Raw genomic sequence first — 17,731 nt, 5'->3', positions numbered from 1 at the left:
TGTTTTGGGTATGAAAAGGCTTTCCACTTGACTGGTGCCCATTTGTTAACATGTTTCAAGGGTGTTTAGGCTTATTTAAACGTGATTCAGCTGAATTTTTTGACATTTTATAACAGTAGATAAAACATGAATTTACCATTGCATGTCAGAGACTAGATAGAGTAGATAAGTAAAAGTGTGCCAAAGAAAGTAAAAGTGGTTCAATCTCCAGAAAAAATCATGATTACGTTTTTCATGGTGTGGTGCTTATAATCTAGTTGGAAGAAGGTAAGTGTACAAACATTACAATTCACTACTGAACCAACTGAAGGATTCAGCTCAGATGTGGCTTTTTCACGCTCAGATGTGGCTTTTTGGACACATTTGGCCAAAAAGAAAGTGCTCTTTCACAAGATAATGTGCCTAAACATAAGTCCTGGTTGTTGCTGCAAATCTGCATCACCTATGCTTTGACATCTGCTGTATTTAGCTTCCGGCAATTAATTCCTCTTTCCAAATCTGATGAAATGGGTTGCTGGACAAAGATTTACTTCAAATGACAAGGTTAAAGCTAAAACAACCACTTATTTTACAGAGTAGACAAATTAGATTATACCAAATGCATTAAAAAGCTAGAAATTTGTTGGTCTAACATGTATTTAATTGCAAAGTAAGAATGTTGAGAAATAAAATAAAAATTTTTTAAAATCTTAAATTTTAAACTTAACAAATGGCCACTTGTGCAATATAAAACCATTGTGCTGGAATAATCAAATCAACCTAGCATAACTTACATATTAATAAAAATATTTTCAATATTTTGTTAAAACCTAACTGCATTTAATACAATAATGGGCTGCAAAAGCATTAAAGTTAAATCTTTTAACAGGAGAATTGTTACACTGCAAAAAGGAAATTGATAGTAACAGACCAAATTGTCACATTTGCACTTTGTCTATGTGCCAGCTACAATGAATACATATATTATTGATAACAACATTAAAATATTTGGGGAACATAGATATCATCATGTTAGCAACTACCATACAGTCCAAACTATTCTGGTCAAAACAGCAAATGAAATGCAAATTTTGCTCCACCAACCAAATTTTTGCTCATTGAAACTCATTTAATTTGTTTTTACCTTAAATTTTAAAAATTCAGTTATATCTCTTTTACTAGTATTTGCTAAAGTCAGTGTATTTACAGATAAAGTTTACACTCAAAGTAATAAAATTGCTTTCTTTTTCAATACAACTGAATTTTTTCGTATATAGTAACTTTCAAGCATAAAATGCAACAGAATTTGGATATTTATCTAGATAATAAGAGATGTTTTACAACTAACATGATTTTCAATTTACAAAAATATTTTATATCAAATACAAAAAATTAAATTTTTATATTTTCATTTCCTACAAAACTGAGGTTGGATAAGAACTTTTTCACCAGTGTATAAGTATCAAATGCCTCTATATAAGTTTCTGTCCCAATTCCCAAAAAAGCTTTGATCATTTCTTTCACTTCTACAACATTGGAAAAATAAATTTTCCCATGATATCCCACTAACTTTTCAAACAGGTGAAAGTCAGCATTGGTGAGGTTAGGGTTGTACAGTGGATAGTGGTGGTTTTTAATCAATAAGAATTCATAAGAGAAGTAATGATTTCTGTGATATGCACCCACAGGGTAAGATATTAAAAAATGATTCTATATGAAAGTCTAGCTTAGCTGCTTAGTTCTTAATTATTTCTAAGAATTTCTTTATAATGATCTATTTATAACAATTATAGCACTGATAGCTGTTTCTCACTCTAAAATGTCAACAAGGATAATGCCTACACAAATTTTTTTATTCACTTACGAGACTGGTCTTTTGATATGTAGGTACAGAATGTCAGCTATTACTGAACATGTCACACTAAAGAAATACATTTTTTATTTTAATAACATCTGGTTTAAATGTTTACAAAATTTTTTTCACAATTTTGCATTTTGTTTCTTGCCCATTACAAATAGATTATTGAACACACATCTTGGATGTAAACTAACAAGGCTGAATTCGTTTTAGCACATTCAAAATTAGACTGATTGAAAACTTGGACTGGGATCAGCTTGGAGTTACTTGATGCAAAATAAATCATTTTTTTGTTCTAAACTCAGCTGAGAAGGCTAGAGTAATATTTGTAGCAACAGATTTATAACGGATTTTACTATTTGAACACTTAGTATTTTCTTACATAAGGTCCATTACTTGAATTGCAGTCAGTAAATAAACTGATTTTATATTGTTTAAGTCTTTTTAGTTCCAAAAGTGTATTTTAATACTGTATAATACTGTACTAAAGATCAAATTTTATTTGTCTTCAGTCATTTGACTGATTTGATGCAGCTTTTCAAGATTCCTTATCTAGTGCCAGTCGTTTCCTTTCGGTATACCCCCTACATCCTACACCCTTAACAGTTGTTTTACATATTCCAAACATTGCCTGCCTACACAATTTTTCCCATCCAATATTAAAGTGACTATTCCAGGATGCCTTAAGATGTGGCCTATAAGTCTGTCTCTTCTTTTAGCTATATATTTTCAATGCTTCTTCCTTCATCAATTTGCCGCAATACCTCTTCGATTGTCACTTTATTCACCCACCTGATTTTTAACATTCTCCTATAGCATCACAATTCAAAAGCTTCTAATCTTTTCTTCTCAGGTACTCTGATCATACAAGTTTCACTCCTATATAAAGTATATATAGTATATCTATATACTATGCTCCAAACATATACTTTCAAAAATGCTTTCCTCATGTTTAAATTAATTTTTGATATAAGCAAATTATATTTCTGACTGAAAGTTCGTTTTGCCTGTGCGGCATTTTATATCACTCCTGCTTTGTCCATCTTTAGTAATTCTATTTACCCAACAACAAAATTCTTCTACCTCCACAGTCTTTTCTCAACCTATATTTATATTCAGTGATACATCTATTTACTTTATTTCTATTACATTTCATTACTTATGTTTTGTTAAAAATCAACATTAAAATAATAAGCAAACTAACGTTAAAAGCTATAACAGTTTCATTGAATTTAAGCCTGTTACAGAATAGTAAAACAGTATTTATAACAGCTTGTAAGTTTTGGTTAAGTTAAATTTAATCTAGTAATTTTAGAAATGATATATTACTAGTAATAGTAAACATTTTTACTATTACTAGTAAAAATATTTATATATTCATTTTCCACTGTTTATGAGATAACTGCAAAGTGTAGTGCAATTACATAAAAACAAAAAAATCTCCAACTTGCAAAATTTACGTGTTGCTAAACACGATTGGTAGTTTCTGAAATTTTTTTATAGGCCTGATTGATATGGGTAATTTAAATGTTAGTAAATAATAAACAAAATATATTTTTAATTCTCACCTTCGTTTTTCCATTCTTAATAACATGTCCTTCATCTAAAATACAATAATTCCATTTTATAGCTGAGAAAAAATCAATATCTTTTCTGACAATATCATAAGAAGCAATGATAAGGTTATGCTTTTTTACTTTTGATCGTAATCTGTAAAATGAATAAATCATATTAAAAAGAATGCATTGATTACTAATCTAAGTACAATACAGTAATCCAGTAAACAATGAATCCTTCAATAATGATACAGCAACTGATACAGTGGTTAAAATGGCTGTTACATAAAATTTTTGGGTGGAGGCTTTCAGTGCTACTAATATAATATACTAGGTAATAAAATATATCATATTCCTTACTTATCAACAATGACCACAGATTTACACAATGCAATTATGTTTTTTTTTCTTATAGGAAAATAATTTCATTTTTAAATAAAAATAAATACTGTTTATTGTGTAATTCATTTGAAGAGCTTATTTTTTTTTTAAACTTTAGAATTTGAAAAAAAAACAAATATGATTAGTACATAGATTACTCAAGTTATCATCCTTATCTATTCAAGAAATATTTTTAAATATTCAATAGTTAGTTTAATTTATAGGAGGTTTTTTTACCAAAAATCTATTTGCAGGAATGGATTATTTGTAGCAAAATATAACAAGTAATTAAATAATAAATCCATATATAAAAAAATTGTCAATTACCTTTCTCGTTCAAGTGGTGGACCAGCATACTGAAGTGGATTCAGATATTCTTGTGATATAAACTTATCAACTTCATAAACCCAGTGACCAGTTAATGTAGGTGGACATATTACCAATGATGGCAGTGGTGCACAGTCTGGACTTTTGTTAATCTATTGAAAATATATATATGTATGCATAAAAATATACTCTACAAATTAGTTGCTCTAGTAGCATCTAATACTAATAAAATAAGATGAACACAAAAACACAGAGTGAACAGAAAGTTGTTTTATTGTTTTTTTGTCAAGTAAAGTATAAATTGGGAAAAAAATTAATTTATTAAGATAAACAAAATTTTTCTAATGGAAAGAAAAACTGATCCATTAGAAAATCAATAATATATTATCAGCAAACATAAAATAAAATTCTTCATTTCATTGTTACTGATACATATCTGCTGACCTAACTTTAATAATTATAGACATTGATTGCTTATATAATTGTTTTACCTTTTCTGCAACTGCTAAAAAGATTTTTTTTATGAATTTTAATTTATATATTTATGAATTCATTATATTTTAATTAGCCAGTAATGGAAACTAATTGGCTAGCTAGGTATGATATTGTGAATAAGAATTGTATGGAAAGGAAAGAGGGGAAAAGAATAGCCCTTAAGTAATTACAAGACCCTAAGTCCTTGAATACTTAGATAGCATTGGAGGTTAAAAGAAGATGCAATCAAATGAAGCTGAAAGGACATATTGATGAACATAATACAGTAAATAGGCAGAAATCCAAGTGACATTTAAACAAACTCTGGAATAAGGAAAAGGATTATAGCCAGGGATGTGGAGAGGATGCTTGGAAAGATACATGTTATGGATAGAAGGAGGAGAGACAACTGTTATGTTACTGACTTTCCAAATAAAGGAAAAGCAAATAAGTTTATGTAACCGTTTACATATATAAAGTCCCAGATCTAGTTGCAAGGTAAAACACTTCTCAACCCCAAGCTCAGCTATTTTTCTAAAATATGCTACAACAGGTACTGATTTTTGTGAGTGGAAGAAGAAAAGGCGTGGACAATTGTTTTCATGGTTGACAAGAACCCAGCACAGATATAAGTGGACTTACATTTTTTTTAAACCAAAAATGATAAATTTGATCATGAAAATGACAGTGTAAGCTTAATGAAAGTTAAATTAAAGTAATGGTTACAAAAAAGAGCACACATCCCATTAGACCAGTAGAATCTTGTCTTGCAAGTTAAGAAAGATTTCTAAGCTAATTAAAACAATTTACTTAACCCTGCCACATTAGATATAGTCATAACTCTGTCTTTCCTTACTACAGGAATGAGTTATTTAGAATACAGTGTAAAGTAACATATATACACTTTTTTTACGAACCTTTTATTTACATATTTAAGAAGTCAAGAATTAATGTGTTTTATTTTAAAACTGATTTTTAGAAATGTTGCAAGGTTTTGGAACTGTTAAAACTGGAATAATAAAACATAAAAAAAACTAGCTTAGAAAAATATCAACCATTTCAAATTCACTGATTTTTCTAAAGAAAACATGAATTAAAAATGTCCTGAGAAAGCTGTTACATTTTTTCAGATATTTATTTATACAATAAATATAAGTGAATAATAATAAAATTTATAATATTTATCAGCAGACATTTAAGGAAAATAATGGGGAAATAATAGACAAATAATATTTTAACAAAGTTAAATATATATAATTATTAGATACAAACCTTATATTGATGTTGTCTATTATAATGGTCCCCAGCTAAGATGCATATTGACTGTAAAGTCTTACCTAATCCCATATCATCACATAATATGCCGTGCAATTTATATTTATTCAAGAATGCTAACCAATTTACACCAGCCTGAAACGAAACACCACATGTAAGTTAAAAATGTACTAAGAAGACCTACTAAGGATATTTGGCAGAAAAAAAATCATTTATAAAATTTACTTTACTCAAGACTCATTTTTTTAATATTTATATAATCAAAATGAAATTTTATATTCTCATAAGCAAGAAAAACCAAAATATTCTTTAAGTATGCATTTAATGTGACAAATTATTAATAAATTTTTATAGTATTAGCATATTTTATATAATGGCTGGATATGAGTGTATGCTTAAATTTATATTGGGCAACTAAATAGGGGACCCCACAATATAAATATCTGCAATCAAGAGATACAGTAGAAATCTTTGTCAATATCAAGGCTATAAATTACATACTACATAACCTGATGATTTAACAACAATGAAAATGTCTCAGGGAGTAAAATCCTGATTATAAAAGGACATGAAATAAGGATTAGGTGTCAAAAGACTATCTTAATAAATCACTAATCCACATCATCAGTTAAACAATGCTGTTTGTAGTTACCCTATGAACTGGAAACTCTATTGTAAATCATACGCATGTATAGATCATGATAATAACTAAGTTCTACTTAAATCTACATAATCTTGTCAAATCATTTTTCTGAAATTCAACTATCTTTTAAATTCAATTATCTTTGCTTATTGTCAAAATACTTACCATAATTGCCTCTTGACTTTCCAATAAGATCCAATAAATCTATTAAGTTTGCAGTTTAATTGAATACTTCCACAAACCACATAATTTTAGGGATATGGGAGGGTTTCCCTTAGGGAAGTCACATCTGTTTATTAAGTCACATCTGAAGATTTATTATCTGAAGGAAAACAATTTGCTAATAGTAAACATAAAATCTTTGACTGGTAGCATACTGCTCTCATCCTAGTTTAAGATACCTTGACTTCTAAAGATTAGTCACATACTGAATAGATCTAGAATAAGATCCTATTGAGTGCGGTTTATTTCACTACATTGTTCCTCTTTAGTATATAATCTCTTTCTAATTAGTATTGTTTTCTTCTACTATACAATTATCATTCTCTGATACTTATTAGGTGGGTCATGTGATTTGTCAAGAATTATGTTTTATGACGTCTGCAAATAAAGTAATGTGACTAGTTTTTTTGGCAGCCAAAGTGGCAACACTGTAAAGTTACTAGTAAACATATGGTTATATGAACAGCTGATTTATATTAGGTATTAATATTTTTAGTTTATTGTTGCCATGTGAAACATAAACAAGATTTCTTGAAACAAGTTTTTTTGTGCGTTACAAAAATGAGTGATACTAATTTTAAGCAATGTTGTGCAATCAAGTTTTGTGTTAAATTCAGTGAGAATGCTATTAAAACTTATTTAAAATTGAAAGGGCATATAGAGATGATGCTGTCATGGGCCCAAGTTTTTAGGTGGTTTAAAAGATTTTCAGATGGTTGGGAATCAGCTGTGGACGATCCATGCTCTGGAAGACAGTTAACATCAAAAACTGACAACAATGTTGAGCGAATCAGAGACTTGACAAACTGGCAATTAACTGTCAGAATGATTGCAGAAAAATTGAATTTGAATCACACCACAGTCCATCAAATTTTGACAAATGAATTGGACATGAAAAAAGTTTGTGCAAAATTGGAACCAAAAAACCTCACTGCTGAACAGAAAAACAAGGTGGAAGTGTGCTGCTCTCTTCTAGGACAAATTGAAAATGATCTTGATTTTCTAAAAAAATGATATTACTAGTGATGAATCTTGGATATTTGAGTACAACGCAGAAACAAAATGCCAGAGCAAGGAATGGCACACTTCAAACTCACCAGATCCCAGAAAAACAAAAATGAGCAAATCAAAACTATGCTAATTTGTTTCTTTGATAGTAATGACATTGTCTATAAGGAGTTTTTGCCTACAAGACAGACTGTAAATCAATATGTTTATCGAGAAATTCTTGAAAGACTGCGGAAAAGAGTTGGGCACGTGAGACCAGCCATCAAAGACAACTGGATGCTGCATCATGACAATGCAACTTGTCACACTGCACTCTCAGTTAATGTGTTTTTGTCAAAGAAAAACATTCCTGTAGTTACTCAACCAGCTTATTCACCTGACTTAAGTCCCTGTGTCTTTTTCCTGTTCCCAACCTTAAAAAAATACCTCAAAGAATACCATTTTGGAACAGTAGAAAACAAAAATAAATGTAACCAACAATCTGAAGGATATTGCGGTTTCTGAGTTCCAACACTGTTATGGAGCGTTGGAAAACCATTTGAAGCATTGTGTGTCTTGCCAAGGGAACTATTTTGAAGGTGGTAGAGTACATGCATAATTGGATTGCAAATAAAAGGTTTTTCTGAACCAGTCTCATTACTTTATTTACAGAACCCGTATATCTGGTGGCTACAAAAAGCACAACTTGGGCTGGGGTGCAAAGTTTAGTCCTAATATAAATAGCTGTTTCTTAACATAGGCTACTAGTTATAATATGCTGTGTGCATGCTCATTTCAAGATTATGCTCATTATAATAGGCAGTCGATTGTACGGCAATAGAAATAAGATCCTATACCTGTTCTGTTAAATCAGCTTATTTTCTTTATATTGTTTTTTGGAAAATTTAACACTGAATTTTTTGATTAATAAATACAGAATTCTCTTCTGCACTTAGAAATAAAATCAACAATAACAACTATACCATGAATACTTTATTAGTTACTTAATATATGCATGTTAGGCGTCACATCCAAAAATATTTATACGATCTAAAATAAGATACAACCCTTCTGAAACAGGTATACTCATTCTCATATTAACAAGTTCTCATGTCAGGCTTACCACGAAGATTGAGGAATGAATGGTTTTCTGTTGACTTTTTCAGTGAGCTAAGCTATTGCACATTAGCATACCAACCTATCAAAATGAAGATTTTATACTGTGTTCACCACAGGCATTGGCTACATAATGATTATCATTACTCTCACAAATGCGGTTCTGATTGGTATTTCTTGTATTTTCAGGTGCTCTAGATGAATCAGTTATAAGAATAGTCAAATACAATAAATTAAATTTTTATACCCCTCTTCTAGAAACACTTGTATACAGGGTCTTTACTTAGTAGGAGACTGTTGTCTTAGTTGGGGGTTATTGTCTCTATCTATATTAATCTAGTCATCAAAACAAACTATGCATGGTAAAATAACATAATATATTTCAAATAAAGAACTTAAAGGGAACATCATATAATTGTTTAGTCTAAAATGTAACTTTCAAATATTTAATCGAATAATGAAACACCCAACTGATAAAAGATTAATAGGTATTATAAACCTTACAAAACTATTCTCATGCTTACAAAATACTACTTCTATGTGATATTTACTCTAAAGAAACAAATAAGAAAATTAAGTTGACAAGCATGCAAAAAAAAGAGACCTGCTGATATGATCTGAGTTCTGCATATATTTTAACAGGTACAACAAAATCTGGTATTGTTTTTGGATTAAATAATTGTTCTAAAAATGCTTTATCTTTATCCTTTTGTTGCACTAGTGTTGTTGTCATCATTGGAGGATTTGGCACAGCTCCGTCTAAAGGCATTAACTGTATAAGAGTTGCAAAACAATGTGTAGATATTTGCCTTACAGATGATTCATGATCACTCATACGTCCTAGGGGAAAAAAGAAGCTTTTATTATACAAAACATTAAAAAATACCATTTTAGTAAATGATTAATAAATGGGCTAATAATACAATATTCTCTACAAATAGAACTTATTTTTGTGGAGGTTCCAGGAAAAAGTTCATTCGGTAACAGGGTTTTAAAATGTGGTATAATGAATTACCTTATCAAATATTAATAAATCTATAAAATAACAGGATGTCCAAATACAAGGTAGAAAATATGTTTTAGTCTTATTATCAGTAAATAAATAAAAATTTTGTACACAAAGTTGTAGGTCGATTAAAAAAAATTAAAATATTTTTTTGTATCTTTAGATTTCTTTAATAAAACATATTTATTTTCCTAATACGCAAAACAAGTAATGGATAATACAGTAGAAAAATTATAATACATATTTACACAATAATTAATACATAATTACATAATATGTAATTAATACATATTATTATAATACAGTAGAAAAATTATAATACATATTAACACATTAATTAATACATATTATTATAATACAGTAGAAAAATTTATTACTTTCTAAATAAAATAATAAATATGAATTAGAAAGCAAGAATCCAAAGAATTATGATGAAGAAAGGCTTCATTGTAGTCATGAAAAAGCCCAGATAAATAAGATTTTTCTAAAAGACAATAAAATGTTTTTAATAATTGCTAATAATAATTTAAAATTTTGTAACATTAGTGCCATTTTTAAAAAATTCTTCATCTAAAATAACACTAAACGCACCAACAAATCACAGATTAGCAGCAGGACCAATCTATCACAACAAAAGATTCTGCATTACCAAAATTTATCTTCAATTAAATACATGTTATTAGAATAAATTTTATTTCTGATAGCTACAGTACAATTAATAACACTGAATCATACATGAAGACAAGACAAAGGCAAGTTAAAAATTATCTACACTTTTCATTCTACAATTTATTTACACAAAGGCAGGAATTCGATATGTACATCATTTTTCTGCATAGCCACCTCCCTTGTAAATGCACTTGGTCCAGTGGTCCACAAACTTGCATATTCCTTCCAAGAAGAAGGTTTTTGGTTGGTTGTGAAGCCTCTTTTTCACTGCTCTTTTTATGTTTTGTGGTAAAGTAACGACCTTGCTAAACGTCCTTGAGTGGCAAAAACAGATAAAAAAGAAGCAAGCCCAACCAGCCAGTTTATAATAAATATAAAGAGATAAATTTCATCATTCAGGATTATGTCTACACTTACTTTAAGTAAATTAAATTTTTATTTTACATTAACTTAAGTTATCCATTTCTAAATCAAAAAATAAAGTTAGAGTAAATTTATTCAACTCATAAGTCAACAAACAAAAGAGTATAAAATTTGTTTCATACTCTTGCTCATAACTATCTTCCTTCTCTTTCTTGAGTAATACAAAATAAAAGAATAATAACTGACATTTAATTTAACTAATATTCAATAAGCACATAATTTTAATCTGAAAAACTTACCTAGAAGTGGAATCACAAGTAACACAATATAAGGTACAATATCAAACTGTAATTTTTCAATGATCCAAGCAATTGCTTCAGCAGCACCTTGTCTACAAGTATCATCATCTGTAGTATTTAACATTGGTAATATATAATCAACAACTGCTTGCATAATTTTTACAGAATCTAATGTTGATAACACGGCTAAACAACGTGATGATAAGTGTCTAATTGCTCTGTATGGATTTCTTAAACATTTTAACAATTCGGGGACAATAGCCATTAACTGAAACAAAAAAAAAATTAAAACTAAGACTTACAGAAACATAAAGATATGGATTAATAAAAGAATAATAAGTAACTTGATATCTACCATCAGTAACCACGGAATATGATGATTGGTATGAAATAATTAACGATAATGATAACTAACAATAGACAGGTAAAGAATATAATGCAGTATTCTAACATAATATACATGGTCAGGAAAAATTAAATTTAATTAGAAAGTGTTTTAAAATTGATTAGATTTAATATTTGAGGACTGTAACATATTAAAATGAATTGATATGAATTTTGAATTTCATTCAACTTCTAACCCAAAACTTAAAGAAAACATAATATAAGTGTACTTTCTATTTTCACATGTAAGCAAAATCTCACACAATTGAGTTACTTGTTTTCCAGAAAAATATAAATTAATTTTCTGAAAACCTAACAGCAACAGAATATAAACAGCATTGGCTCAAGATTTATAAAATAAAAGAAAACATATAATATCTTTTATGTGATCAGACAGTTTGCTTTATTTAGAATAGAAATCTTTTTCTAAAGTGAAATTAATTAAAAACATATATGTAACCTTTACAAAAGGCTCAAACTACTTTGAAATATTATTAATAAAAACATGTAAACTTGTGATCTTGACTGAGATTGAATTACACTATCCCAATCATATGTAACTGTATATAGTGGAATGAAAAACCTACCTTGGAAAAATTTAACAAACAGAAATTTAACAAATTTAACAAACTCAATTGAGATGCATAAAAAAAATGTCTGCCTTAACTATATTGCAAACACCTTGTTCTAATGGTTACTATCATTATGGTTTCACCACAATAAGCATTTACTCAATGAAAAAGCACTTATAAGTGCTAAATTTTATAATTCCTTCAGATTAACAAAATGTGAATAACTGGCAACATCTTATGCTTAACATGGCTGATGATTAAACTGTTACCATTTATTATATCTGATACATTATCATGAATCAGTTCCATATTCATATGAAGAACCACAAAGGAATAGGTAACAGCTAAGTTTTTTAATTAAACATTTTTGTTTTTGTTTTTTCTGGATGAAAAATGCTTTGGCATTATCACTGGATATGACACATTTGTTGCAATAAACAAACAGATATCACATTTGAATTCTTAATCAGAAGAATAAAAGTTCCAACTACTTGGCAACTAGCATGAAGAGCTGATACACACACACCACAGTAAATCAAATCAGAGTGTAAACAGATGGCCTTAAGAAAAAACAACACATGATCTAAAATTTCCTTATCATTGCCAAGGAATTGTAAAATTTTTCTGGGCAATTTGTATTTAAGACACAAAGCTGCATTAACTTATGTAATCCACAAGAATGTGGCGCACAGTCAAGCGGCTGTCAATTGTAATTTGTAAAACTTGGACACATGAAATACAGCTAAATTTCAATCATACTACAGGATAAGTTTACGGAATTGTATCATCCACAAAAAAGATTTAAAAGCATAATATAAAATTTGACCTGAGGTAAAAGAGATTTATGAATGGCTGGTGATGTAATTTCTAAAACTTGTAATGTACCAACTAAATCTTCAGCAACTGTATCACTATCAAAAGTTGAAAGATTATCTGCAAAAAAATAAAAATACATTAATAAAAAAGATTAAACTAAAAAAGCTGAAAATTTTATTATGATACCAAAATTAAAAATATTACTGGATTATAGTGCGCTTCTTCTGCACAGGACATTAATTTTATGCAAAAAGAAATAAATGTGTGATTATTTTATATTGTCTAGTCTAAGTTTTTAAAATATCAAATAAAAATGTTTGGCAATGCTTTTAATTTTTTTATAAACAGTAGATGACTGAGTGACAGAAGTCTTTGAAGAGCTCATAATATATATTTTTTAAATGTATTACATCCTCACAACCTAATCTAACTCTAATGTGTTATTCTTTGTCTTGTTTTTTCTCATTCACATTGAATTCTTAAAAAGCTTCATGACTACTTTTTTGCAATCTTTACAGAATGGCTGTAAACATTTTTTTGTATTATTCTCATTTCTTCCAAGTTTTATTTATATCAGTAATCTTGAGATCTTCTTTATATATACAATATTTTTTTAATATATATTATATTCAATATTATTTTCTAGTTTACCAATGACTGATTTAACTTTATACATTGTTTTGAATGGCAAAATATCTTTTTTATTACAATAAAAAGCACGGTTAAAACACAACAATGTTGAATTCATAGTACTGTAAGGAATAATAAATTAAAAGACACAGAAAACTATACATTGCTTTTAGTATCACAGTTTTCAACAGAATAATTACTAATTTTCAACTGTAACAATCATCTTCAACTTTTTTTAACCACATTAACTGTACAACACTTTTTAGTCAAGAGTTTTATGGCGCATAGCTGTAAATTGAAAAAATTATAAACATGTATATAAATATAGAGCAAGAGTGCATTAATAAAAGTGAAGTGTATTTTCTAAGTAGTATTATAAATTATAATTGTAGTGTAGATGGTTGTATTATAAATTTAAAACCAGAGGCATGTTTTTTAAAACATGCCTCTGGTTTAATGAATTTTTTTAAAATTCATTAAATTTAATATTATGAAACAACACTAATCAATATTTTATGCTTCTAGGCATACTATTCATGATTTTTTATTCTTTTATGGTACATAAGCATGTGACAAAAAAGGAAATTTTTTAATTCTGTATGTTATGTCTTTATGAATGAATTCATGTTTTTCCCACACGATGGCAGCATTGTCTATAATGTATATCAATATTTTCAACCATTGTAGTTGCATAGTTCAAATTTATGAATGGTACAAACGATTTCAAGAAGACTGAAAACAAGAGTTAATGTCCTAATAAACTGACAACTGATGAAAATATTGACAAAATAAAGTACAATCAATAATAATCGAATCACCATTAGAAAAGAGAATCTTTTACAGTTTGTGTGGGAGAATTTTCAACAAAAGTAACACTGCAGCATATTTATTAGCTAATATTGCTGATAACTCAAAATTATTTAAACACGTCAAATAGGTGATGAGATGGGGGTACAGAGCTATGATTTGACACAAAGACCAATCATCCTGATGGAAGCTTCTTGAAGAACCAAGACAGAGACAAGATTGTACAATCAAACAGTATTACTAAGTAGTTTTATGCTATTTATAAGAGGCAATCTGAAGAATACAATCACAGATATGGGTGAAACATTCTTGACTTTTGCACCATGATAACAGTCCAGCTCACACTTTACTATTAATTTATGATTACTTAGTTAAAATAACACCATACTGAAGCTGTAGACTTCATATCTCCAGAGATGGCACTCTTCAATGTTTTCCTGTTCTTATTAAAAGGATGATTTATGATGATAGATGATATGAACAATAATTAATATTGTCTTAAGTAAACTTAAGACAATACCAAAAAAATGCTTTCTACAGATATTGAGGTTTGGAATAAACATTTGAGTATGTCACATCTCTTGGGGACTACTCTGAAGGGAATAATTTGTACCACTAGTAACAAATGAGAATGTCATTGTTCTTCAAATAATGTAATCAGGAATATCCTTAATTTGTCTAATAAATCTTATTCCTGTAGCTTCCTACATTTCTTTCTTCCTACACTTTATTTATTATTTTATAGGTGATATAATTAAATACTGATAAACTTAATTCATCATTGTGGGGGGAACATAACAAGAATATATATAACTCAAGTATAAATAATAAGAAAATATATATTGCAATTAACTATATTCCAAACACATTTAGAAATCAGTTTAACAGTTATTGGTGTAAAAGAAACTATTTTAATAATCTGATGATACATAATACATGAACTATTTCTTTGATCACAACTATAATCTGCTACAGCATAAATCATGTTGCAGATGCAAATTCGGATACAAAATTCTTACTTTGTAAGTTTTTCTGTGGACAGAACTGATGAGAACTTTTAAACCAAAAAAAACTCAATATGGAATTAGATTAATGAATTGACATGTTTAGGCAATTAAACTGAATGCTTTTTTATAAAATATTTTTTAAATCTATTGGTTGAATAAAATGTGGAAAAGATAGGCAATGATACCAAAATTAGCTAATAACAAAATATCTAATTTAATGACAGGTCACAAAGACGTTCTTATTATAAAGATAGCATGGTGAGTACAACATACACATACAACAGCCATCAGTGAGAAACAATAGTGTTTTGATTCTTTAAAAATCTATCAAAACATTTTAAGATGTTAAGCCTTAAACTTGAGTTTAAAATTAATCTAAATTAAAATTTTCCAATTCTCAAAACTAAAAAATAAATAATTTAGAAATCAGAAAGTCTAATATTACACCAACAGCTGTTCCATTAACTTAACTTACAAATTATGAAAACATTATTTAAAAAAAAAAATAAATAAAAAATAAATCAAACAAATGTAAACTAACTGTAAAGATTAACAGTCAACTGCTTTCAACCTTATAACAACTACAATAATCAGCTTAAAAATAATAAAAGTAAATAACTGGCACTATAAGAAAAGGAATCTTAAAAAATACTGTTTGCTCAGGTAGTATTTTTTTGTTAATTGAATACTTAGCCAGAAAAATGCAAAAACTAACAAAATTGATTTTTATTAAAGCTAATTATTTTTTAAAAACAATTTTTACTCTATATCATTATAAAAAGACTAAAATCATTCTTTGGATCATGAATTAATAAAAGTTCATGCTGAATGATTAGTTTTTTATTTCATTTATATTTTTTCAAACTACAACAGATTAAGACACATTTAAAAAGTTATTAATTACAGTATAAACAAACGACTAAGGTTAATAAAGTAAAAAAAAAAAATTACCAAAATTATTATTTTTGACCACTTCTTGTAGATGTTCAATAATTATTTCCCATAACTTAGGCAGCTTAGTTGGTAAATTTGCACCAAAATGAGATGCAATAGTTGTAAAAGCATATGTTGCACCAGTTCTTTGGGTTTTATTCAATTTTTGTGTATCATCTTCTGGTCCAAATAATTCTTCGATTGGAATATCAGTAATTGGTGGTCTACCAGGACCTCTTCCCCCAGTTGAATTAGCTCTTCGAAAAGCTGCTTTCTCTGCTGATTTTTGTTGATTAAGAAGCGTTAATATACCGTTATAATTATCTGTATTATTGAAAAAACTTAATGAATTACTATGACTATTAACACTACTGGTATTAGCAGAATTATTAGTAGGTTTTGAGGAATCGTTACTACTTGAACATTCACCATCCACTTTTTTAAATATTTTTGGTGTAAATTCTGGATCGGAACGTAGGAATGTACATAGATTAGCAATAATTTTATTATTCGGACACGGATTTCTTTCGACACATAGTAACATTAATTCAGCTAAATTTTTAGCAGCAAATAATTGTAATTCTTGATTTTCTTCACGTTTAATTGATTCCATAAGTGGTTTAATAACTGGATTTAATTTTTCAGGTAAACATCTTAACATTAATGTAGCACCAGCTAATGCTGCTTGTGTAGATACTGTTAATAGCTGTTGATCAGAACTTGTCTGTGATACAGATCCTTGTATCGATTTTCTTCTACTTTCTAAACTTTCAGCTACTTTAGGTTTTAATTTACAACTTGAAAGTAATTTTTGTGAAGCTGGTCCACTCAATTGTTGAATTTGTTCTAATGTTAGAACCTGAAACAAAAAATTATAAAATGAGAAATACTTATTTAAATGCAACATTAACTTTACCAACTGAATCTTAACATTTACAATTTTCTCTCTAGAAGTATGACAGAATTCCTGATTTTTTATTTTTATTTTATGAAAGATGTTTTTTGATAAGTGTAATTTTAAACATATAACAACAATTTTTAGATAAAAAAATATATGAAATAATCAAATTTATATTTCAAGAATTTCAGTTTGGCTTCATTTAACTGTTCATCAGAAATCAGAGCTGAATCCGGAAATACAATGTTTTCATTCCCATGTTCATATGATATTTTTTCCTTTTTTCACATTTGTAAAATAGGTTCTGAAATTCTTCCAATTTCTTCATGAGACTATTTGAATATTAATTAACATATTCAATTGTTTTTAAACTTTTATAAATATAGGTCATATGAATACTTTTATATGAATATAGGTCTAATTCCTATAGATGTTAACTGTAAATTTAATCCACACCTCAGCTTTTACCATAATTATATTTAATAAATAATTTACTATCTTAACTCATGATTATTTGGTGAACAGTAAT

The 17,731-nt window shown here is 28.2% G+C and overlaps 1 pseudogene; it reads right to left on the bottom strand.

The window, feature by feature from the left end:
- Positions 1-17,731, bottom strand: part of LOC142318016 (TATA-binding protein-associated factor 172-like) — a 132,605-nt pseudogene that overhangs the window by 18,004 nt on the left and 96,870 nt on the right.

Source organism: Lycorma delicatula, chromosome 1, assembly GCF_047948215.1.
Source record: "Lycorma delicatula isolate Av1 chromosome 1, ASM4794821v1, whole genome shotgun sequence".
Lineage (NCBI taxonomy): Eukaryota > Metazoa > Arthropoda > Insecta > Hemiptera > Fulgoridae > Lycorma > Lycorma delicatula.
This window is presented reverse-complemented; position numbering and strand designations above follow the sequence as displayed.